The following is a 26,017-nucleotide window of genomic DNA, read 5'->3' on the forward strand; positions in this document are numbered from 1 at the left end:
AAATTCCCACCTAGCCACCCTCGATCCCTGGCCCTGAATGCCAGCATTTCTAAACTACTGGCCTATGAAATGCTGTCATTTAGGCTGGTGGACACACACAGCTTTAAACAGCTCATGTCGCTTGCTGTCCAATAGTATGTTGTTCCCAGCCGGCACTACTTCTCCAGGAGAGCCGTGCCTTCCCTGCACAACCAAGTATCCGATAAAATCAAGTGTGCACTGCGCAACGCCATCTGTGGCAAAGTCCACCTAACCACAGATACATGGACCAGTAAGCACGGCCAGGGACGCTATATCTCCCTAACTGCACACTGGGTAAATGTAGTGGCGGCTGGGCCCCAGGCGGAGAGCTGTTTGGCGCAAGTCCTTCCGCCGCCAAGGATCGCAGGGCAACATTCTTTGCCTCCTGTCTCCTCCTCCTCCTACTCAGCTTCCTCCTCCTCTTCTTCCACCTGCTCATCCAGTCAGCCACACACCTTCACCACCAACTTCAGCACAGCCCGGGGTAAACGTCAGCAGGCTGTTCTGAAACTCATATGTTTGGGGGACAGGCCCCACACCGCACAGGAGTTGTGGCGGGGTATAAAACAACAGACCGACGAGTGGTTGCTGCCGGTGAGCCTCAAGCCCGGCCTGGTGGTGTGCGATAATGGGTGAAATCTCGTTGCAGCTCTGGGACTAGCCGGTTTGACGCACATCCCTTGCCTGGCGCATGTGCTGAATTTGGTGGTGCAGAAGTTCATTCACAACTACCCTGACATGTCAGAGCTGCTGCATAAAGTGCGGGCGATCTGTTCGCGCTTCCGGCGTTCACATCCTGCCGCTGCTCGCCTGTCTGCGCTACAGCGTAACTTCGGCCTTCCCGCTCACCGCCTCATATGCGACGTGCCCACCAGGTGGAACTCCACCTTGCACATGCTGGACAGACTGTGCGAGCAGCAGCAGGCCATAGTGGAGTTTAAGCTGCAGCACGCACGGGTCAGTCGCACTGCGGAACAGCATCACTTCACCACCAATGACTGGGCCTCCATGCGAGACCTCTGTGCCCTGTTGCACTGTTTGGAGTACTCCACCAACATGGCCAGTGGCGATGACGCCGTTATCAGCGTTACAATACCACTTCTATGTCTCCTTGAGAAAACACTTAGGGCGATGATGGAAGAGGAGGTGGCCCAGGAGGAGGAGGAGGAAGAGGGGTCATTTTTAGCACTTTCAGGCCAGTCTCTTCGAAGTGACTCAGAGGGAGGTTTTTTGCAACAGCAGAGGCCAGGTACAAATGTGGCCAGACAGGGCCCACTACTGGAGGACGAGGAGGATGAGGATGAGGAGGAGGTGGAGGAGGATGATGATGAAGCAGGTTCACAGCGGGCTGGCACCCAACGCAGCTCGGGCCCACCACTGGTGCGGGGGGGAAACACAGGACGATGACGATACGCCTCCCACAGAGGACAGCTTGTCCTTACCTCTGGGCAGCCTGGCACACATGAGCGACTACATGCTGCAGTGCCTGCGCAACGACAGCAGAGTTGCCCACATTTTAACGTGTGCGGACTACTGGGTTGCCACCCTGCTGGATCCACGGTACAAAGACAATGTGCCCACCTTACTTCATGCACTGGAGCGTGATAGGAAGATGCGTGAGTACAAGCGCACGTTGGTAGACGCGCTACTGAGAGCATTCCCAAATGTCACAGGGGAACAAGTGGAAGCCCAAGGCGAAGGCAGAGGAGGAGCAAGAGGTCGCCAACGCAGCTGTGTCACGGCCAGCTCCTCTGAGGGCAGGGTTAGCATGGCAGAGATGTGGAAAAGTTTTGTCACCACGCCACAGCTAACTGCACCACCACCTGATACGGAACGTGTTAGCAGGAGGCAACATTTCAATAACATGGTGGAACAGTACCTGTGCACACCGCTCCACGTACTGACTGATGGTTCGGCCCCATTCAACTTCTGGGTCTCCAAATTGTCCACGTGGCCAGAGCTAGCCTTTTATGCCTTGAAGGTGCTGGCCTGCCCGGCGGCCAGCGTTTTGTCTGAACGTGTATTCAGCACGGCAGGGGGCGTCATTACAGACAAACGCAGCCGCCTGTCTACAGCCAATGTGGACAAGCTGACGTTCATAAAAATGAACCAGGCATGGATCCCACAGGGCCTGTCCATCCCTTGTGCAGATTAGATATTAACTACCTCCCCTTAACAATATATTATTGTACTCCAGGGCACTTCCTCATTCAATCCTATTTTTATTTTCATTTTACCATTATATTGCGGGGCAACCCAAAGTTGAATGAACCTCTCCTCTGTCTGGGTGCCGGGGCCTAAAAATATCTGACAGTGGCCTGTTCCAGTGGTGGGTGACGTGAAGCCTGATTCTCTGCTATGACATGAAGACTGATTCTCTGCTGACATGAAGCCTGAATCTCTGTTATGGGACCTCTATCCTCTGTCTGGGTGCCTGGGCCTAAATATATGACAGTGGACTGTTCCAGTGGTGGGTGACGTGAAGCCTGATTCTCTGCTATGACATGAAGACTGATTCTCGCTGACATGAAGCCTGAATCTCTGTTATGGGACCTCTCTCTTCTGTCTGGTTGCCAGGGCCTAAATATGTGACAGTGGCCTGTTCCAGTGGTGGGTGATGTGAAGCCTGATTCTCTGCTATGACATGAAGCCTGAATCTCTGTTATGGACCTCTCTCCTCTGCCTGGGTGCCTGGGCCTAAATATGTGACAGTGGCTTGTTCCAGTGGTGGGTGATGTGAAGCCTGATTCTCTGCTATGACATGAAGACTGATTCTCTGCTGACATGAAGCCTGAATCTCTGTTATGGGACCTCTCTCCTCTGCCTGGGTGCCTGGGCCTAAATATGTGACAGTGGCCTGTTCCAGTGGTGGGTGACGTGAAGCCTGATTCTCTGCTATGACATGAAGACTGATTCTCTGCTGACATGAAGCCAGATTCTCTGTTACGGGACCTCTCTCTTTTCTTCCTGGGTGCCTGGGCCTAAATATCTGACAATGGACTGTTCTAGTGTTGGGTGACGTAAAGCATGATTCTCTGCTATGACATGCAGACTGATTCTCTGCTGACATGAAGCCAGATTCTCTGTTACGGGACCTCTCTCCTCTGCCTGGGTGCCTGGGCCTAAATATGTGACAGTGGCCTGTTCCAGTGGTGGGTGACGTGAAGCCTGATTCTCTGCTATGACATGAAGACTGATTCTCTGCTGACATGAAGCCTGAATCTCTGTTATGGGACCTCTCTCCTCTGCCTGGGTGACGGGGCCTAAAAATATCTGACAGTGGCCTGTTCCAGTGGTGGGTAACGTGAAGCCTGATTCTCTGCTATGACATGAAGACTGATTCTCTGCTGACATGAAGCCTGAATCTCTGTTATGGGACCTCTCTCCTCTGCCTGGGTGCCTGGGCCTAAATATGTGACAGTGGCCTGTTCCAGTGGTGGGTGACGTGAAGCCTGATTCTCTGCTATGACATGAAGACTGATTCTCTGCTGACATGAAGCCTGAATCTCTGTTACAGGACCTCTCTCCTCTGCCTGGGTGCCTGGGCCTAAATATCTGACAATGGACTGTTCCAGTGTTGGGTGACGTAAAGCATGATTCTCTGCTAGGACATGCAGACTGATTCTCTGCTGACATGAAGCCAGATTCTCTGTTACAGGACCTCTCTCCTCTGCCTGGGTGCCTGGGCCTAAATATCTGCCAATGGACTGTTCCAGTGTTGGGTGACGTAAAGCCTGATTCTCTGCTAGGACATGCAGACTGATTCTCTGCTGACATGAAGCCATATTCTCTGTTACGGGACCTCTCTCCTCTGCCTGGGTGCCTGGGCCTAAATATCTGCCAATGGACTGTTCCAGTGTTGGGTGACGTAAAGCCTGATTCTCTGCTAGGACATGCAGACTGATTCTCTGCTGACATGAAGCCAGATTCTCTGTTACGGGACCTCTCTCCTCTGCCTGGGTGCCTGGGCCTAAATATCTGCCAATGGACTGTTCCAGTGTTGGGTGACGTAAAGCATGATTCTCTGCTAGGACATGCAGACTGATTCTCTGCTGACATGAAGCCAGATTCTCTGTTACGGGACCTCTCTCCTCTGCCTGGGTGCCTGGGCCTAAATATCTGCCAATGGACTGTTCCAGTGTTGGGTGACGTAAAGCCTGATTCTCTGCTGGGACATGCAGACTGATTCTCTGCTGACATGAAGCCAGATTCTCTGTTACGGGACCTCTCTCCTCTGCCTGGGTGCCTGCGCCTAAATATCTGACAATGGACTGTTCCAGTGTTGGGTGACGTAAAGCCTGATTCTCTGCTAGGACATGCAGACTGATTCTCTGCTGACATGAAGCCAGATTCTCTGTTACGGGACCTCTCTCCTCTGCCTGGGTGCCTGGGCCTAAATATCTGACAATGGACTGTTCCAGTGTTGGGTGACGTAAAGCATGATTCTCTGCTAGGACATGAAGACTGATTCTCTGCTGACATGAAGCCAGATTCTCTGTTACGGGACCTCTCTCTTTTCTGCCTGGGTGCCTGGGCCTAAATATCTGACAATGGACTGTTCTAGTGTTGGGTGACGTAAAGCATGATTCTCTGCTATGACATGCAGACTGATTCTCTGCTGACATGAAGCCAGATTCTCTGTTACGGGACCTCTCTCCTCTGCCTGGTTGCCGGGGCCTATATATATGACAATGGACTGTTACAGTGGTGGGTGACGTGAAGCCAGATTCTCTGCTATGGCATGAAGAGACTGATTCTCTGCTGACGTGAAGCCAGATTCTCTGCTATGGGACCTCTCTCCAATTGATATTGGTTAATTTTTATTTATTTTATTTTTATTTTTATTCATTACCCTATCCACATTTGTTTGCAGGGGATTTACCTACATGTTGCTGCCTTTTGCAGCCCTCCAGCTCTTTCCTGGGCTGTTTTACAGCCTTTTTAGTGCCGAAAAGTTCGGGTCCCCATTGACTTCAATGGGGTTCGGGTTCGGGACGAAGTTCGGGTCGGGTTCGTATCCCGAACACGAACATTTCCGGGAAGTTCGGCCGAACTTCTCGAACCCGAACATCCAGGTGTTCGCTCAACTCTAGTAATGTTATGATCCCTGGCTCAGAGGCACAGTGTCAGACTCAGAAGTTACTTCCATGTCTTCTTGTGACTGAGAGCAGGAGTGAGCAATGCAATCCATAATCTCATCCACTTTCCCCTCAATGATAATATTGTGCTTTTTCAAAGCCAGGGAGAACTTAGGTCTTCTACTACTGCTTCTGGCTGGATAGCTGGTGCAGCTAAATCTTTAGTTTTAAACTCTTCTGTATTCCAGACATAATATTATGAGGCCTAATGTAAACTCACAATTTTCCTAAATGAAAAGTTATAGGTTTGGTACACAATCACAAATAATGCAATGGCTATAGTAAAGTTGCAAGCATGTTAACTTAAAGACAGAGGTGCAATTAAATGTCCTCCCTAAATAAAACACAATGCATTGAAATTTACTTTGGGTATAATGCAGTATTGGCACTGGTAAGATTTCTGCCTACTGTGATATTTATGTTTAAAGAAGAAAATACCTTTCTCTACTGTAAAACACAATGCAAACGTGTAATGCACTTATACCCCCCCCCCCCACAACACCAACATAATGACGTAGGAAAGGCCAGTGTAAGGCCTCCTGCACACGACCGTTGTGTGCATCCGCCTCCGTGGTTCCGTTTTCAGTTTTTTTTTTCGCGGACCCATTGACTTTCAATGGGTCCGTGGAAAAATCGGAAGATGCACTGTTTGGCAGCCGCATCCGTGATCCATGTTTCCTGGCCGTGAAAAAAATATGACCTGTCCAATTTTTTTCACGGTCAACAGTTCGCGGACCCATTCAAGTCAATGGGTCCGTGAAAAATCACGGTTTTTTACACATGATTGTCATCCGCGTCCGTGATCCGTGTCCGTGATCCGTGTCCGTTTTTTCCTATCATTTCAATGGCAAACTTGACTAAGATTTTTTTTTTTCATTTTTCATGTCCGTGGATCCTCCAAAAATCAAGGAAGACCCACGGACGAAAAAACGGTCACGGATCACGGACCAACGGAACCCCGTTTTGCGGACCGTGAAAAAATACTGTCGTGTGCAGGAGGCCTAAGATTTGACTGCTGTGTTATTTGCATTCAAAAACACAGTTTCAGAAAAGACCTTTCTCTACTGTAAAACACATTTTGCAAACTTGCAATGTGATTATTCTAACCCCAACACAAAAAAAATATAGCAATGCAGGAAAGGCAGTAATATTTGTGTCTATTTGTGTTATTGCTATAATGCAGTTCACTGTTTTGCTATAATGCACCGTGCTTAACAACAGACAAATGTAATGCACTGAAAATAAATGTGCAATTACTAAGCAGCACAATGCTATTGGAGTCCTTTTCTTGCGATAATACTGTGAAACTAAGGTTTTGGAAATAAAATAAAATCTCTCTCTCTGTTCAAATGAGAAAAAAACGCAAGAATGCGTTCTTTAGCAGCTTTAGCAGCCACTCAGCTCTTCGCTCTCAAAATGCTTTCCCTGATCAAAAACCCTCAATCATTTATATCTATTCTTTCCATACACTCTCCATGTTACACTAGAAGATATGCTTTTGCTTGTACCTCTGTATATTTTTAAAAATAGTTTTCTTTCAGACACTGCATTCATCCATCCACCCTCATTATCAGCTCAACACAGACTGATCTTCTGCTTGTCCTTGCCTGCTGCCCCACTCATTTACTGATCCAGACTGTCTGTCAGCCAGAGAGACAATAAGGCTGGGTTCAGACCTGAGCGTATTTGATATGCGCGTTTAACGCGCGTTTTTGTCGCGCGTTTTTATGTGCGTTTTTTGCAATAGTAAACGCGCGTTTGACGCGCGTTTGTGTGATTGACTGCAGTGTCCTATGGCCACAAACGCGCGTCAAAACGCCCCAAAGAAGCTCAAGAACTTGTTTGAGCGTAGGGCGTTTTTCAGCGCGTTCAAACGCGCTGTAAAACGCTCAAGTGAGAACCAGGGCCATAGGGAAGCATTGGTTTTCATGTGTTGAGCGTTTTACAGCGCGTTTGAACGCGCTGTAAAACGCTCAAGTGTGAACCCAGCCTAAGGGCAAGCTCAGCTACCTCACTTCCTCCCTGGGTCATGTGTGCATCCTTCTTCTCCCTCATGATTTTTCCCGCCAATGTGCAGTAAAATTTCATTGCACATCATTTTACTGGATTTGTCCGAAGTGAAACTGAAAAGATTCAGCTTTGTTTGGTGGCCATTTTTTTGTGGAATTCGTAGCAAACCTGGTTTATTACGGATCAATACATTCATCTTGCTCCTGATTTATTTGGTGAACACACATTTTAGTGAAGTTTGTAACAAATCGAATTTGTTTAGAATCAATTTGCTCATCTTTAATTCTGAGGATAGATTATCAGTATAAACCACTCAGGCAATCATTTTAACTAAGGACTGAGCCTATTTTCATTTTTGCATTTTTTAATTTTTCCTCCCCACATTCCATTAGGCATAACTTTTTTTATTTTTTCATTCACCTAGCTATATGAGAGCTTATACTTTTTTAGTTTGCCATGCCTAGTACAGGAAAATAGGAAATAAATTCTTTGTGGGGTAAACCGCTAAAACTTATTCTATTCTGCGGCTCAATACTATTGCAGCAATACTACATTTATACACCATATTCTGACAGCCATAACTTAAATTCTGCATAGGTGTGTGAGGTCTTGTGTTTTGTGGGACAAACTGTAGTTTTTATTGGTACCATATTTAGGGTGCGTATAACTTTTTGATCACTGTTATTCAACTTTTTGGGGGGGAAAAGGTGACTAAAATGGTGACTTGTGTGTTTTTATTGTTTTTTCCATTATGGCATTCACTACGCAGTAAATGTTTTAAAAATATTTTAATAGTTCTAACATTTTCAGGAGCGGTGATACCTGATATATTTATTTTGTATTGTTTATATATTTTTATGTGTAAAATTGGCAGGGGGGCTGATTTAAACTTTTAGTATTTTTTTGTTTTTTTAACAATAACATGTAGCCCCTTTAGTGGGCTAGAACCTTGGATCTTTTGATTCCTTGTTGCATTCACCCTAAGGCCTCTTGCACACGATCAAATGTATTTTGCGGTCCACAAAAACTGATCCTCAAAAAATATGGATGACCTTCGTGTGCATTCCGTTTTTGTGGAACGGAACAGCTGGCCCCTAATAGAACAGTACTATCCTTGTCCATAATGCGGACAATAATAGGACATGTTCTTTTTTTTGCGGAACAGAAATACGGAAACGGACTGCACACGGAGTACCTCACATTTTTTTTGCAGACCAATTGAAATGAATGGTTCGATATACGGTCGGCAAAAAAAAAAAGGGAACGGAAACGGAATGAAAATACGTTCATGTGCAAGAGGCCTCATAGAGATCTATTAAGGTGAATAGGATTCTGATGCGCTGCCTGCTGAACTGTCCACATAGTAGGCAGATTACCATGGCAGACCTGCGAAGCTTCAGCAGCGCCCAGGCTGTCATGTTAACTGATTGGAGCCCCACACATTCAGTGTGGGGGCTGCGATCAGAAGGCAGAGGGATCAGCATCTCTATACCTAACCTCACAGATGCATTGCGGCATCAGAAGGGTTAAATGACGGGTTTGGCGGTATTACCATTCCCTGTCATTGCGGCTGCATGTCTGCTGTATTATACAGCCAGCACCCACTGCTTATGGAGTGGGCTTAGCACAGCAGTCGCTCCATACAAGCGATGTACATGTATGGCATTATGTGTTAAGGGGTTAATTATGTAATTTATTAGATAAGCATCTCATCTTAAATGCTGAGATAGTGTACGCCATTACTACCTCTTGGGGCAGGGCATTCCATAGTTTAACTACTCTGACTGTAAAGAATCTTTTTCTGTACTGATATCTGATTTGCCTTTCCTACACATGTAAAGAATGTTCCCTAGTTCTTTGTACAGTTCTTGGAATAAAATTACGTGCCAGTTCTTTGTGTTGACCATACATCTATTCATACATCTATACAAGCTGAGCATGTCCAATTTTTTTAAGCCTCTCATTATGAATAGGGTTGATCCAATCAAACTCTATAAAGTAGAATTCCATTTGAATTTCAGGGAATATTAGATTTGCCGCATAGCCGAATTTCTTTGTGCTTCATGGCAGCAGATCGATTTTCCCTGAATGGTGGTAAAAAATAAAAAAAATATACTTACTTCATCCATTAGAGATTGAAGATTAGGCACAAAATCCTGTGCTCAGTTACGGATGATGTCATCATGCCGGCCGACATGATGATGTCATCACAGGCCACGCAATATTTTCCGCTAGATCTTCAATCAAGATGGTGGCTGCTGGCTTTTTACGATCAAATCGATGAGGGTAAGTATGATTTTATTTTATTTTTGAAATTTTACACTGGATCAGCTATGAACACTGCATCTGAGGGGTACAATGACGGAGGCCAGCGCAATTGCCGCTCCATCTTTGCATCCACTACTTACAAAGAAATGCGCTTTTTGACGAAGTAATTACTCACAAAGCAAATCTTTTTGTAAAATTCGGTGAAGCAGCCAAATCAAATTTTTCAATACTTCGCTCATCACTTATTATGGCAGACCTACCTTACCATTTATTAATCTGGTTTCCAGTCTCTGAACTGTTTTTAGTTATCCCATATCCTTTATAGTGTATGGATCCCAAAACTGAATCCCGTAGTCAACATGTGGCCATACAAAGGGATTTATAAAATGGGTAAAATTTCATTGGGATCACAAGTTTTTATCTTTTATACACTTTAAAGTCTTGTTTGCTTTTGCAGCTGCTGTCTTTCATTTACTTGTAAGGCCTCATGCACACGACAGTATTTTTTTGCGGTACGCAAAACGGGGTTCCGTTGTTCTGTGATCCGTTTCCGTTTTTTTTTCCCGTGTGTCTTCCTTGATTTTTGGAGGATCACCAGACATGAAAAGTGAAAAAAAAATCGAAGTCATGTTTGCCTTGAAAATGATAGGAAAAAAAACGGACACCGATCACGGACGCGGATGACAATCTTGTGTGCCTCCGTGTTTTTTCACAGACCCATTGACTTGAATGGGTCCGCGAACCGTTGTCCGTGAAAAAAATAGGACAGGTCCTATTTTTTTCACGGACTGGAAACACGGATCACGACATAGATGACAAACGGTGCATTTTCCGAGTTTTCAACGGACCCATTGAAAGTCAATGGGCCCGCAGAAAATCACGGAAATCGGAACAACGGACACGGAACCCAACAACGGTCGTGTGCATGAGACCTAAGCAGAATATTTTTATATATGCTGTTTATTTTGTATGCAGCCATACGGTTACTGTGGCCTAGGTGCATCACTGTACATTTATTAACATTGAAATTCTTGTCCATGCTGCCAGCATATTTATGTCTGTCTGTAATATTTGACAATAAGATGGGATTTAAATGTCTTACACAGTCTTTGTCATCAGCAAAAACTGACACTACTCTCAATCCAATCCACAAAATCATTAATAAAGAGAATTGGACCTTTGATAGGGTCAGTTGCAATGAATTTGTAATAATATCAGCTACAGTGCCTACTGAAGTGGAATTCACACCAGCTATTACAAAAACACATACTTCCCTCATTCAGTATGTATTATTTCTCCACTGTTGATATAAGGCTTCATGCACACAGCTGTGTAAAGATTTTGGTTTGCAAAAAAACAGATAAGTGAAATAGGGATTCCGTGTTTTTCTCTCACACATTAATAAAGGCTAGTCTCGTATGCAATATGGACTTGAATAGGACACGTTATATAATGTGTGGAACAGCCACATGGATCCACAAAAAATACGGATCTGTGCATAGCCCCATATTCCAGGTTTCTCCTCATGGAATTCTATGGTATGTCAAATTCTCAGCATTCTGTAACAACACATCCTTTTATGTTTTTCTCAGTAGTCTTCTTCATGTTTCACACCCCTTATATTGGATTGATTTCTCAAAATATCCTCAGGATTTCAGGTAAAATTTGAATGCCATATTGCTTTCAGACCATTGGGTTACTGGCAAAATGTCACTGTATTTAAATATATTTTCGTCACCAGAAGACTATTATCAGTGTATATTATCTCTTAAAGTCACATGCACATGGTCATTATTACACAATGATTTAAATTTTTAGCACAATACAGTACTAGTTAAAGGGGTTGTCCGGGTTCAGAGCTGAACTCGGACATATCCCCATTTTCACCCAGGCAGCCCCCCTGACTTCAGTGCATGCTCCGATGCTCTCCTTTGCCTTGCTCTGAATCGCGCAGTGCAAAGTCATTTTCTGGAGTTGCGGTGACGAGCCGGGCTATCATAGGGCTGCCCGGCGGAGGCTTCCGCCCAGCAGTGAGCCCGGTGACGTCAACAGCATTGATGGGCAGGCTTTAGTGCTGCCCTAGCCTGTAAAATGGTTAGGGCAGCGCTAAAGCCCGCCCGTCAGAAGCCTCCGCCCGGCAGTGTGTTATTGTAAATAAAAGAGCCCTTGCCCTGCGTGATCCAGCACAGGGCAAAGGAGAGCATCAGAGCATGAAATGCTCCGATGCTAACATCAGGGGGGCTGCCTGGGTGAAATTATGGGTATGTCCGGGTTCAGCTCTGAACCCAGACAACCCCTTTAAGTATATTCAGATTTTTTAAAAATATGTGTTTTAAACCTATTCCAAGATTAGCCTTTACATATTCTTGCAAACTGGTACTTCATATAATGTGTTTTTGTCTCCATCTGGATGTTCTCTGAAACCACAGCAATCATTTTGTAACTACTTTCAAAAATAAAAATTACATATTTATTTATCATATTTGTTACATAGCTTCTTTTATAAAAGGTGTTATCTTAAAATAAAGTGCTAATGGTTAGAATGCCATCTGGGACACTCTACGATCAATAATGAAATGAGTAGAGCCCCCAATTACACTTATTTCAGCTAGACATGCCAGATAACTTTCATGGGGATTAATAAGTTACTCTTCTCAGGGCATTTGAAAGGAGTCTTTTCTCTAGTGACATATAAGAGCTCAGTTGATCTCGTGATTGGCTAGAGCTTGTGAAACCAAGCACTGAAACAGATTGTCCACTAACTAATGAAATTCCCAAGTTGCTCTTTAGATTTCAATTTCAGTTTTGCTGATGTATAGATCTCTAGTTAATGATTGTCCATGAAGCATTTTCCTACAGAAACTTCATGCATTAAGCCTAAATTGTCTCCTGACCGGTTTGTTATGTGTTATGATTTTAAACTGACATATAAAGATATTTAAAAATTAATTGAAGTATAAAGGATGGATAGATACATTTATTATACTTTTGTTTTAAAATAGTGTCCCAGAAGTAGAACATATGGCTGCTTTCTTCCAAAAAAAAGAGTACCACAGGTTGTGTGTGGTATTGCAGCTCACAATCATTTACTTAAAGGGGTTCTGCAGTTTGTTTAAACTGATGATCTGTCCTCTGGATAGATCATCAGCATCTGACCGGCGGGGGTCCAACACCTGGGACCCCGACCGATCAGCTGTTTGAGAATGTAGCAGCGCTCCAGCAGCGCCGCGGCCTTTTCACTGTTTACCGCTGGCCCAGTGACTAGTATCAACTGGCCTGGGCGGGGCTAAGCTCCATTCAAGTGAAGCTGGAGTGTCGCTACCTTCTCAAACAGCTGATCGGCGGGGGTCCTGGGTGTCCGACCCCCGCCGGTCAGATGCTGATGATCTATCCAGAGGATAGATCAGTTTAAAAAAACTGCAGAACCCCTTTAAATGGACTTGAGCAGCAAAACCATACACAAGCCATCACTAAGCAATCATTTCCTATAAAAATGCATTGAGTAGTTTGAAAATCTCTGAAAAATTGCTCACTTGTTTTATTTGTTACATACGATGCTTTAGGCTATGGCTACATAACGACTTTGCCTGCAACTAGCGTTGAGCGAATTGAGCGTCGGATCATAGATCCATAATCGATTGGTTCATACACTACATTTTAATGCTGTCTAGAGACCTGTCTCCATACAGCATTAAAATGTATTGCCATTGTGGAGGCAAAATTTGTTTTAGCCGAATTCGGTATTCAGTTTTACATCTTAAAAAAAAATTCTAATTACCAATCCGAAGTCAGGTGTGGTACAGAGGAGTTTGAATCTATGATCCGAAGCGAGATTCGCTCAAGCCCACCTGCAACGCATGAGAGCAAAGTTGCAGTATAATTGTAGCTAAAGAATGCAGTGCATTGCTGTCTGTATCACACTAATGAAAGTGAATGGGGTCACCATGTAGCCGTAGCAATATTCCATCTTTAACTTATTGATCCCTTTCACTGATGCACAAAATTGTAACTAATTGTAACTAACTCCTGAAATTATTTTTGAAATGCTCTTGGGCATGATAATCTACGGTATATCTATATATACCGTATATACAGTGATCCCTCAAGATACAATGGCCTCAGGATACAATATTTTCTTGTTGTTTCTTGTTGTTTCTTATTGTTTCAGTTGTTTCTGTGATGTAGTGAAATATAATTACACGCACTTCATACGTTTCAAAGGCTTTTATCGACAATTACATGACATTTATGCAAAGAGTCAGTATTTGCAGTGTCGGCCCTTCTTTTTCAGGACCTCTGCAATTCGACTGGGCATGCTCTCAATCAACTTCTGGGCCAATTCCTGACTGATAGCAACCCATTCTTTCATAATCACTTCTTGGAGTTTATCAGAATTAGTGGGTTTTTGTTTGTCCACCCGCCTCTTGAGGATTGACCACAAGTTCTCAATGGGATTAAGATCTGGGGAGTTTCCAGGCCATGGACCCAAAATGTCAACGTTTTGGTCCCCGGGCCACTTAGTTATCACTTTTGCCTTATGGCACGGTGTTCCATCGTGCTGGAAAATGCATTGTTCTTCACCAAACTGTTGTTGGATTGTTGGAAAAGGTTGATGTTGGAGGGTGTTTTGGTACCATTCTTAATTCATGGCTGTGTTTTTGGGCAAAATTGTGAGTGAGCCCACTCCCTTGGATGAGAAGCAACCCCACACATGAATGGTCTCAGGATGCTTTACTCTTGGCATGACACAGGACTGATGGTAGCGCTCACCTTTTCTTCTCCGGACAAGCCTTTTTCCAGATGCCCCAAACAATTGGAAAGAGGCTTCATCGGAGAATATGACTTTGCCCCAGTCCTCAGCAGTCCATTCACCATACTTTCTGCAGAAGATCAATCTGTCCCTGATGTTTTTTTTTGGAGAGAAGTGGCTTCTTTGCTGCCCTTCTTGACACCAGGCCATCTTCCAAAAGTCTTCGCCTCACTGTGCATGCAGATGCGCTCACACCTTCCTGCTGCCATTCCTGAGCAAGCTCTGCACTGGTGGCACCCCGATCCTGCAGCTGAATCCTCTTTAGGAGACGATCCTGGCGCTTGCTGGATTTTCTTGGACGCCCTGAAGACTTCTTAACAAGAATTGAACCTCTTTCCTTGAAGTTCTTGATGATCCTATAAATTGTTGATTGAAGTGCAATCTTAGTAGCCACAATATCCTTGCCTGTGAAGCCATTTTTATGCAACACAATGATGGCTGCACATGTTTCTTTGCAGGTCACCATGGCTAACAATGGAAGAACAATGATTTCAAGCATCACCCTTCTTTTAACATGTCAAGTCTGCCATTTTAACCCAATCAGCCTGACATAATGATCTCCAGCCTTGTGCTCGTCAACATTCTCACCTGAGTTAACAAAACGATTACTGAAATGATCTCAGCAGGTCCTTTAATGACAGCATTGAGATGCAGTAGAAAGGTTTTTTTGGGATTAAGTTAATTTTCATGGCAAAGAAGGACTATGCAATTTATCTGATCACTCTTCATAACATTCTGGATTATATGCAAATTGCTATTATAAAAACTTAAGCAGCAACTTTTCCAATTTCCAATATTTATGTAATTCTCAAAACTTTTGGCCACGACTGTAAACTCAACATACAATGTCTCAGACTCAGATCCAACCAATCAAGGTCACTTTTCTGGTAAAAATAGATGAATTAGTTGCTGGTTAGCAGCTATCCCTGGCTGATATATATAAGGACTTGTTTTATCTCTCTTAACTATCTGCCTATTTTTCTTAAATCCTAATCTTCTCTTATCTTGGATGACATTTTTGGGCTTTGGAACCAAGTGCTCAACTTACAATGGTTTCAACATACCATGGCTGTCCTAGAACCAATTAATATTGTAACATGAGAGACCACTGTATCTATATATAAAAAGCAATGTCTGTCTGTCCTCTAAGAGCATCCAGATGCTTGAACCGATGGACACCAAATTTCGCATATAAGTACATTGGGTGTCTGGGAAAGTTTTCGTAAATGTCTCAGCTGTCTAGGAGGTAGGATGCTGTGAAGGTCACAGTTAAGGTAGCAGGGTGCTGGGGAGGTCACTGTTAAGGGGGTGTATTGCTGTTAAGGTCACTGTCAAGGGGGCAGGGTGCTGTAGAGGTCAATGTTAAGAGGGCGGACACTGTGTAGGTAATTTTTAAGGTGGGCGGGGCACTGTGGAGGTCAATGTTAAGGGGAAAGGGCGCTATGAATGTCACAGTTAAAGGGGATCATGTTGTGGTGTAGGTCACAGTTAAGTAGGATGGTGCTGTTGGGGTCACTGTTATGGGGAACAGTTAATAAGTGTAAGTGCTGGGGTATATAGAAGTGCTGGGGTATATAGGGCTACAAGCGTTTTCCCTGTAAAAAAAAAAAAAAGTCTATGGATTGGCCTACCGTGCACCTTTGGAACAAATCAAATAAACACACAAACAGACCAACACTTCATACTCGGGTAGCGCAGAGTACTTTTTCTAGTATGTGTATATATTGTGGGGGTCAGCTCAATAGTGGTAGGCTAAGCAATCAGAAACAGTGACACCACGGTACAGTTCATACAGGGCTTTGCCCATTTTCTTTATTTTGATACATAAACAAAAGGCTTTTACATTTAGTCTAAAACACAAAAATAAATTCCTGCTCAGCTGAGCACTAACTAAACACAAAATCATCCTTTCTATACGGGTGGCCTACTACCAGCCACACAAGCAAACTTAGTGTCCTTTTTGAAGTTTTAGCAGACTTCAGCAGTAATGGTGAAAAACAGTCTGTTCAGCCAGTCAGCCCAGAAATGAGCTGAGCTCCATCACCTGGCTGAGAGCTATATAGGAAACCTGTTCTGGACAGGAGGGGAATGAGGAGCCCCACTACCAACCTGCTTATCCTTCCATAAAAATCCATGCCCAACAACACCATTAACCAAAGTCCTTAGCAATCAACCCATCTTTCCTGGATTTCTGATATCTCATCCAGCTTTCCTAGTTCAGATATCCACTTCCTGTAGCCTAGTACATTGTATATGAAAGAAACCTAGGCAAAATATAGCGATTTTCTACTACTTTTCCAGTCACTGTCTCACAAAATATATTTTTCGCTCTATAAGACGCACCGGCCCATAAGACGCACCTAGGTTTTTGGGGAGGAAAATAAGAATTTATTTTTTTTTAACCAAAAGGTGTGCTGTGTGTTTGGTGGGTTTGGAACTAATAGTGGTCTGTGGATGGCACTATTACTGGGGATCTGTGGATGACGGACACTGTTAGGGGGGGATCTGTGGATGACGGACACTGTTATGAGGGGATCTGTTGATGACGGACACTGTTATGAGGGGATCTGTGGATGACGGACACTGTTATGGGGGGATCTGTGGATGACGGACACTGTTATGGGGGGATCTGTGGATGACTGACACTGTTATGGGGGGATCTGTGGATGACGGACACTGTTATGGGGGGATCTGTGGATGACAGACACTGTCATGGGGGGATCTGTGGATGACGGACACTGTTATGGGGGGATCTGTGGATGAAGGACACTGTTATGAGGGGGATTTGTGACGGACACTGTTATGGGGGGGATCTGTGGCTTGCACTGTTACAGGGGGATCTGTGGCTGGCACTGTTACAGGGGGGATCTGTGGCTGGCACTGTTACAGTGGGGGATCTGTGGATGGCACTGTTAGAGGTGGGATCTGTGGGTGACACTGTTATATATGTGCCATCCACAGAGCCCCCACCCCATAACAGTGCCATCCACAGACCCCCCCCAGCCCATAACAGTGCCATCCACAGACCCCCCAGCCCATAACTGTGCCATCCACAGACCCCCCCAGCCCATAACTGTGCCATCCACAGATGTCCCCAATAAAAATGTCATCCACAGATTTCCCCCCGCCGCTCCAGTATACAAATATAAGATGTCTTATTCAATTAATAGTTATTAAACATGCCCCCTCACTCCTAATAGTACCTTACATCCTAAACGCTTCAGTACAATGCAGGTAGGCAGGCCGGACGGCCGGCGCATCACTCACTGACGTCACTTGCCTGCGCCGCCTGCTTCATTCATAAAGTAGGCGGCGCAGGCACGTGACATCAGGGAGTTACGCTGCCGCCCGCCCGGCCTGCCTGCATTGTACTGAAGCGTATAGTACACTGACTGCACCGCCCCGCCGCTATTGCCGGCCCCCAGCTCCTCCTCCCAGTCCCTCCCCTACTCGCTCGTACATCGCAGCTTGCGATGTAAAACTGCCAGCATTCGCCCCATAAGACGCAAGGGCATTTTTCCCCCATTTTGGGGGTAGAAAAAGTGCATCTTATGGGGCGAAAAATACGGTATATATACAGTACAGACCAAAAGTTTGGACACACCTTCTCATTCGAAGAGTTTTCTTTATTTTCATGACTATGAAAATTGTAGATTCACACTGAAGGCATCAAAACTATGAATTAACACATGTGGAATTATATACATAACAAACAAGTGTGATACAACTGAAAATATGTCATATTCTAGGTTCTTCAAAGTAGCCACCTTTTGCTTTGATTACTACTTTGCACACTCTTGGCATTCTCTTGATGAGCTTCAAGAGGTAGTCCCCTGAAATGGTTTTCACTTCACAAGTGTACCCTGTCAGGTTTAATAAGTGGGATTTCTTGCCTTATAAATGGGGTTGGGACCATCAGTTGCATTGAGGAGAAGTCAGGTGGATACACAGCTGATAGTCCTACTGAATAGACTGTTAGAATTTGTATTATGGCAAGAAAAAAGCAGCTAAGTAAAGAAAAACGAGTGGCCATCATTATTTTAAGAAATGAAGGTCAGTCAGTCAGCCGAAAAATTGGGAAAACTTTGAAAGTAAGGGCTATTTGACCATGAAGGAGAGTGATGGGGTGCTGCGCCAGATGACCTGGCCTCCACAGTCACCGGACCTGAACCCAATCGAGATGGTTTGGGGTGAGCTGGACTGCAGAGTGAAGGCAAAAGGGCCAACAAGTGCTAAGCATCTCTGGGAACTCCTTCAAGACTATTGGAAGACCATTTCAGGGGACTACCTCTTGAAGCTCATCAAGAGAATGCCAAGAGTGTGCAAAGCAGTAATCAAAGCAAAAGGTGGCTACTTTGAAGAACCTAGAATATTACATATTTTCAGTTGTTTCACACTTGTTTGTTATGTGTATATAATTCCACATGTGTTAATTAATAGTTTTGATGCCTTCATAGTCATGAAAATAAAGAAAACTCTTTGAATGAGAAGGTGTGTCCAAACTTTTGGTCTGTACTGTATATATATAGTGGGGATTTGCTCTGGTAGACAGTCTTGCAGACGCAGTACAGAGGCAATGACAACGTCTTTAACTTAAACAGTGCAGTGTTTTATTCACACATACGTAAAGTGACAACAAAAAAGGCAGTTTCAGGGAAAAAGTCACCTTGAGTCTGGTGTTTGTACATACCAGGTTGCAGCACATAAGTCTTTGGGTAAAGCAGAAGTCCATGTGCTTTTTCCCAAACAATATAGCAGGCCTTAGTCCCGGCCCAAAATCTCAGGCTCCAACACCCAGACTGACAAAGCTCCACTATCAGATTGAGGATAATCCACCCAGTTGAGACTGCTGGCTGGGTCAGTGGGGAACAGCCACTGACACTTACAATTACCGACTCTTACCTCACCGAGGCCAGGAACCTCGGTGACACATATCTTCTGTCAATGACGGCCCCTTGCGCTGTTCAACCCTGAGGGGGTGAACACCCGCCAGACAGTGTACCCGGGACAGGGCATCTGCATTACCCTGTAACCTGCCTGCCCTATGTTCCACGGAAAACTTGAAGTTTTGTAGAGACAAAAAACACCTGGTGACCCAAGCATTCCTCTCTTTGGATTGGCTCATCCACTTGAGAGGAGAGTGGTCATTTAACAGACGGAACTTTCTTCCCGACAGGTAATAGCGGAGAGACTCGAGTGCCCACTTGATGGCCAGGCACTCTCTCTCCACTATACTGTACCTAATCTTAGCTGGGGTAAGTTTGCGGCTCAGGAAAACAATAGGATGCTCCTCCCCATTGATCCTGCTCAGAGGCCTACTTCAGAGGCATCTGTCTGTACCACAAACTCCCTCTTGAAGTCGGGCGTAAGCAACACCAGGGACCCACACAGGGCAGACTTCAGAGCGGAGAAAGCCTTTTCCGCCTGTTCATTCCACTAAACCGTCACTGACTTGCGTCCCTTCAAAAGGCCTGTCAATGGTGCAGCGAAATTGGGGACAAACCTCATATAGTACCCCACCATACCCAGGAACGACTTTACTTGCCGAGTAGTGACTGGTAGGGGGCCAATTCCTAATTGCCTCAATTTTGTTTAGCTGAGGTTTAATAATTCCATGCCCAATTATATACCCCAGGTACTTGGTCTCTTCTAACCCTATTGCGCACTTTTAGCAGTTAAGCCAGCCTTCCTAAGGGAGTCCACTACAGCCTGTACTTTAGGTAGGTGACTTTCCCAGTCGGTGCTGTGGATAATGATATTGTCCAAGTACGCCGAAGCGTACCGACGATGTGGACGGAGTACAATGTCCATTAGCCTTTGAAATGTGGCGGGAGCACCATGTAGACCAAATGGTAATACCTTGTACTGATACAACCCCTCTGGCATGATGAAAGCCGTTTTTTCCTTGGCAGCCTCCGTCAAGGGTACCTGCCAGTACCCTTTGGTGAGGTTCAACACAGAAAAATACCGGGCTTGGCCTAACTTCTCAATAAGCTCATCTACTCGGGGCATGGGATATGCGTCAAATTTGGACACCTCATTAAGTTTGCGGAAGTCATTACAGAAGCGCAATGTCCCGTCCGGCTTGGGTATTAAGACAATGTCCATGCTCGAAGGAATTGCTCGGATAATCAAGCCTTCTATAAGGAAGCAAAGAAATTACAAACAAGATTTAGAGAGAGGGGTTACCCTCATAAACATCTTAAACAAGCCTTCAAACATGCAGCAATCCAGGACTGTACTAATCTGTTGGTCCTGAAATCGAGAGACCTAGATAAGATACAACCACCCGCATTATTTCAACTTATGACTCAGCTAATCAGGATATCATGAAGGTGCTTAATAGATACTGGCCCATATTACGAATGGACCAGGATCTATCCAGGATCCTGACGGAGAAACCATGCGTCAGCTATAGGCGGGGCAAAAGCCTCAAGGATCGTCTTGTCCATAGCCACTACACTCCCCCCATTAGGGAGGGTACCTGGCTGGTATGTTTAAGTGCGGGGCATGCAAAGCATGCAAATACATATCTACCACCAAAACAATAACATGCACAGTCACTGGACAGGTTTTTGACATCAGGAACTTTTGTAGCTGTCGCAGTAAAGGGGCCATATATATCTGCCAATGTCCCTGTCCCAAGGACTACATAGGGGAAACGATAAGGGAGCTACATAGGAGAGTGTGTGAGCATGTTAACGATGTCATCAAAAAGAACGCCACTCCAGTAGCCTCACACATTAATGAAGTGCATGGGGGGGACCCTCTATGCCTTAAATTCTCTGTGTTGGAATTGGTACCACCGTCACCTAGAGGTGGGGACTGGGACAAGAAAATATTGCAGAAGGAGTGTGTATGGATCCATATATTTAGATCCCAGGCGCCTTTAGGCATTAATGAAAGGCTGATGTTCACCTGTTTCCTATGAGTGTGGCTATGTCTAGGATGTCCCTACTCCCTTATAAGCCAAGCTCCATGTGAATTTTTATAGTGTACTAAAAATTAGACCACATGCGTAAAGCATGAAATATTATGTAATATCATTATGGACATTAGCGACCCGCCTTCAGGTCACTGTCTTGAGATGACCACGGATTGTGGACATTCTCTTTGAAACTATATACACCGGGATAATTGTGACTCTTGCTGCAATGTATTTAAGGTATCTTATGACCATGTATTGTACATTTATCCATATAACTGCCGCAATAGTATATGAATAGCGCCTTATAATGACTGTGTCCCCTCCCCCCCCAATACTATGTCCTCCCCCCTCCATTACCTCCCAATTAACCCTTTGTTATGATATGGGTGGTAATAATATACCTGAGTATGGCAGGCGTGTCTTCATTGGGAGTTGATGTAGAATGAAGGAAAACATCAAAGTTCATTATATAGTTAGGGACATATCACAATGTAGTATAGATCCAAATAAAATCTTTCTGCATTGCAGGGCATTATTTGGATCGAGATACATTTTAAATCGAATAACTGGGGACGGAAGTATCCTGTGGAACGCATCTGTGTTCCACAGATCACTAACACAGGAACCGGAAATAGGCTTCAAGATCGGAAGCTGCTTCTTGGAACGCACATGCGTTCCAAAGACCGGAATGGTGGCGCTACACTGACCGGACTATATTGATGCTCCTAAGTAATCAGGGCATCCGCTCGTTGGAACGCATGTGGGGCCAGCCCGGAAATAGGGTAAAACCACCAATGGGGCGATTGGCGCTAATTGGCAGTGCTTTAAATACAGCTGCAGCACTGTATATCAGATCGCCTACCAGGGGGAACGGTGACCGAGGGGAGGCCTTCACCATGTAAGTTTAATACATCTTGGTCAATGTAATTATAGATCCTTGACTCTTTGGTGTGTATTTGGTGCAAGCACCACTGGTGACTGTATCTTTTGATTTCAGTGTGGGTGTTATTCAGACTCTGCCACAGTGAGACAACAGGAACGATATCCTGCTGGGATGTATCATATCATCTGAACTGTGAGTTTACACTGAACAATAATCTTGCCTATATTAGTGGTGGATATCGTACTGATTTGGGTATATGACTATCTTTTGCCCTACAGGATGCGGAACACACCACCTGTTCTCAAGGGACTCTGACCCAGGCACCATAACCAATGTTTGCCCATGACTGGCCTGGAATTGTGCTATAAAGCATGTTTATTGGCCCGAATACAGCCCCCTGTATCAACTATATGTAGAGCGACCATCTGATTTTGTCTGTGCGACCTGGCTTTATGCCGGCATTTATCCTGTTGCACTTTTTCATATGACCTGGCTCTATGCCAGTACTTATCCTGTTGCATTCACATTGTATAGACTAACAGTGTTTTATTGAACCTCCTGATGATACCATAGCACTGTCTAGGGGGAAACGCGTCGAGGTAATTCAGGCGTATGACTATAAAGTCAACCCTGACTGTCTATATGTTTTGTATATGTCTGTACTATATGTTTTGTTTTTTGTTTCTCTTCCATCCAGCTGATTGGTGTACCAACGGTACCTTTATATCCCCACCTCATACCTGGGGCACTCTAGAATAATCCCTGCAGTACCCCTCTAGGGACTTTTGAGGGTTAGTAGTCTAGGTACGCGAACAGGGGGCCTCCACCATCAGGAGTCTTCCCTGGGCTGAGGTTGTAGGATAGGGGTAGATATAGGGACAATTATTCCCGTACCCCATGTTATTATCTAATGCTGGATGTGATTATCGGTCACATATTCTGTTAGTATTTTTTGTGTCTTATATAGCGGATCCAACTGGGATCCTTTTAAGGTATATCATTAAAATTGTGATTTTAGTTTTTTTTTCTATGCTGGACCTGTATTAAGACAATCGGACTGACCCATTCGCTTTTTGACTCCTCGATGACACCTAGCTGCAGCATCAGATGCACTTCCTCCGCGATGGCTTGTCGCCGAGCCTCAGGGTACCCAGTATGGTTTTAACCAGACTTTTGCCTGAGGCTCAGTGATAATGTCATGTTGGATTATGGAAGTGCGTCCAGGAAGGTCCGAGAACACATCCGTGTTACGACTAACGAACTCCCTGGCCTCCTGAGCCTGTTTAGAGGAGAGGCTGTCAACAATTTTCACTGTGGCAGCCGCTTCCCTTGCTTCAGACAAAGGGACTGAATCCGCTTCCCCTAGAAACCCTGTACATGGGCTGTCCTCCAGGGTTTGAGCAGATTCACATGGTACACCTGCTTCGGCTTTCGCCTCCCCGGCTGATGTACCTTGTAATCTACCTCTCCAATTTTTTCAAGTACCTCGTAGGGCCCCTGCCACCTTGCTAGGAACTTACTGTCTACGGTTGGTACCAGCACCAATACCAGATCACCTGGGTTAAAGTTCCGGACCCGAGCCTGCTGATTATAGATCCTACTCTGGGCTCACTGCGCTGCCTCCATATGCTCCCTAACCAGAGGTAACACTGTTTCCATCCATCCTTGCATCTGGGGGACATACTCAACAACATTTTTGTGCGGTGTAGGTTGTTGTTCCCACACCTCTTTGGCAACATCCAACAGACCATGAGGGTGTCTGCCGTATAGCAGTTCAAAGGGCGAGAACCCAGTAGAGGCCTGGGGCACTTCTCGCACTGTGAACGTGAGATAGGGCAGAAGAAGGTCCCAGTCCCTCCCATCCTTAGACACCACTCTTTGTAACATATTTTTTTATGTTTGATTAAACCTTTCTACCAGGCCATCCGTTTGCAGATGATACACAGACGTCCATAACTGTTTTATGTGGAGCAACTTACAGAGTTCCCTCATGACCTTAGACATAAATGGGGTCCCTTGGTCCGTCAGAGATTCCTAGAGAAAACATCTCCATTAACTCCTTAGCTATGAGTTTGGCTGATGTATGACGTAGTGACATTGCCTCCAGGTACCGAGTGGCGTAGTCGAGGATGACTAAGATGTGTTGGTGCCCTTTAGCGGACTTCGGTACCGGGCCTACGAGATCCATAGCGATCTCGCTAGAGTGTCCCCCACTTCCACCTGGCCAATCCAGTGCTGGAGAGGGTACGGCAAAGCCCTCCAAAACACATCCGCCAACAGTCGATCCAACATAGCAGTGGGAGTCAATATGTCAGGCTGCAGCCATTTTTGCAATCGGGTGTAGCAGATCGTAATATTGTGGTCTGGCGGGTTTAGCCGGGCTAAATTCCTACTGATGCACCCTCTGGGCCTGGACCAATACATTCACCCCCAGTCTCGCCAGGATCTGACCTTTTACTGTCGGGTAGTCGGCCGCTTGATCATCGGGAGATCAAACAATACTGCCCACTGGTCTCAGGGTAATTTTTCCCTCACAGCTACTTTTTCGAAGACCACCAGATAGGTCTCAACGTCATCCGAGGGGGTCATCTTCGAAGTCGCTGCGTGGACAGCTTTCCAGGCATCATGGACATTCTGGGACGCTCCTGTCGCCTGCAACGCCATTACATGTTGCAATAGCAGCTGGTTAGTTTCTTGTTGCTGCTTGTTAGCCTCCCACTGCTGAAAGTTAGCCTCCACGTGGGCCTTCACGACCGCCTCTATTTTGACAGGGGACACGGGTCGTAACCTTGCCGGCTTAATGTAGGACATGCACTTGTCCCGGGGAAAAACAAAACATTTTCGGCCTTCAGGCCTGCCTCACTGCGTTTGCTCGCATCCGACACCAATTGTGGGGATTTGCTCTGGTAGACAGGCTTGCAGACGCAGTACAGAGGCAATGACAACGTCTTTAACTTAAACAGTGCAGTGTTTTATTCACACATACGTAAAGTGACAACAAAAAAGGCAGTTTCAGGGAAAAACAGTCAACTTGAGTCTGGTGTTTGTTCACACAAGGCTGCAGCACATAAGTCCTTGGGTAAAGCAGAAGTCCACGTGCTTTTTCCCCATACAATATAGCAGGCCTTAGTCCCAGCCCAAACTCTCAGGCTCCAACACCCAGACTGAAAGGATTTGGACCTTTCTGGACCTCTACGACAACCTTGGTTTGAGACACTAACGTCAGGAAAGATGTTTCTCAGTTGGCAATAACAGACACACACAGGTATCACTGAGAAACACTCTAACTTCATTATGCTATCGCTTGGCCTTATATAGGCAGTAGAAAAGTTTGCATAACAACAGTGTTAAACCAATCAAAAAGATAAACATTGGTGCTCATACAGATACTACTGGATCATCCTTATATGGTATGTGTACGTGCAGTAAGTAAAAATAATAGGTTTTAATCAGTCACATATAAGAATGTACGCAGTTGTGCCAAATGACCCTGAATAAGGCAAGAACATTTGTTCTAGTTCTAGGAGATTCTCAGAATTTGTCCTGAGACAGATAAGCGAACCTAACTCACAGCGGGGGAAGGTGCGTGGGCAGTGGCATAGGGATCGCCATAGCAACCATAGCAGTGGCTATGGGGCCCTACGCCACTGGGGGGCCCGTCCGACCGCATTCAGTTTTTTTTTTTAATTAACACACACAGACACTACACACAGGCAGCCAGGAGGTGGCGTAACTACCGGGGAAGCAGCTGCTTCGGGCCCGACAGTTTATTTTCAAGTTAGTTAAATATCAATGTCTTAATGTTCAGGGCCCCCTGTTTAGGGGAGGGGGATCTGTGGATGGCACTGTCATGGGGAGGGGGATCTGTGGATGGCACTATTTAGGGGAGGGGGGATCTGTTGATGGCACTGTTTAGGGGAGGGGGATCTGTGGATGGCACTATTTAGGGGAGGGGGGAT

The sequence above is a fragment of the Bufo bufo genome, chromosome 5, assembly GCF_905171765.1.
Source record: "Bufo bufo chromosome 5, aBufBuf1.1, whole genome shotgun sequence".
Lineage (NCBI taxonomy): Eukaryota > Metazoa > Chordata > Amphibia > Anura > Bufonidae > Bufo > Bufo bufo.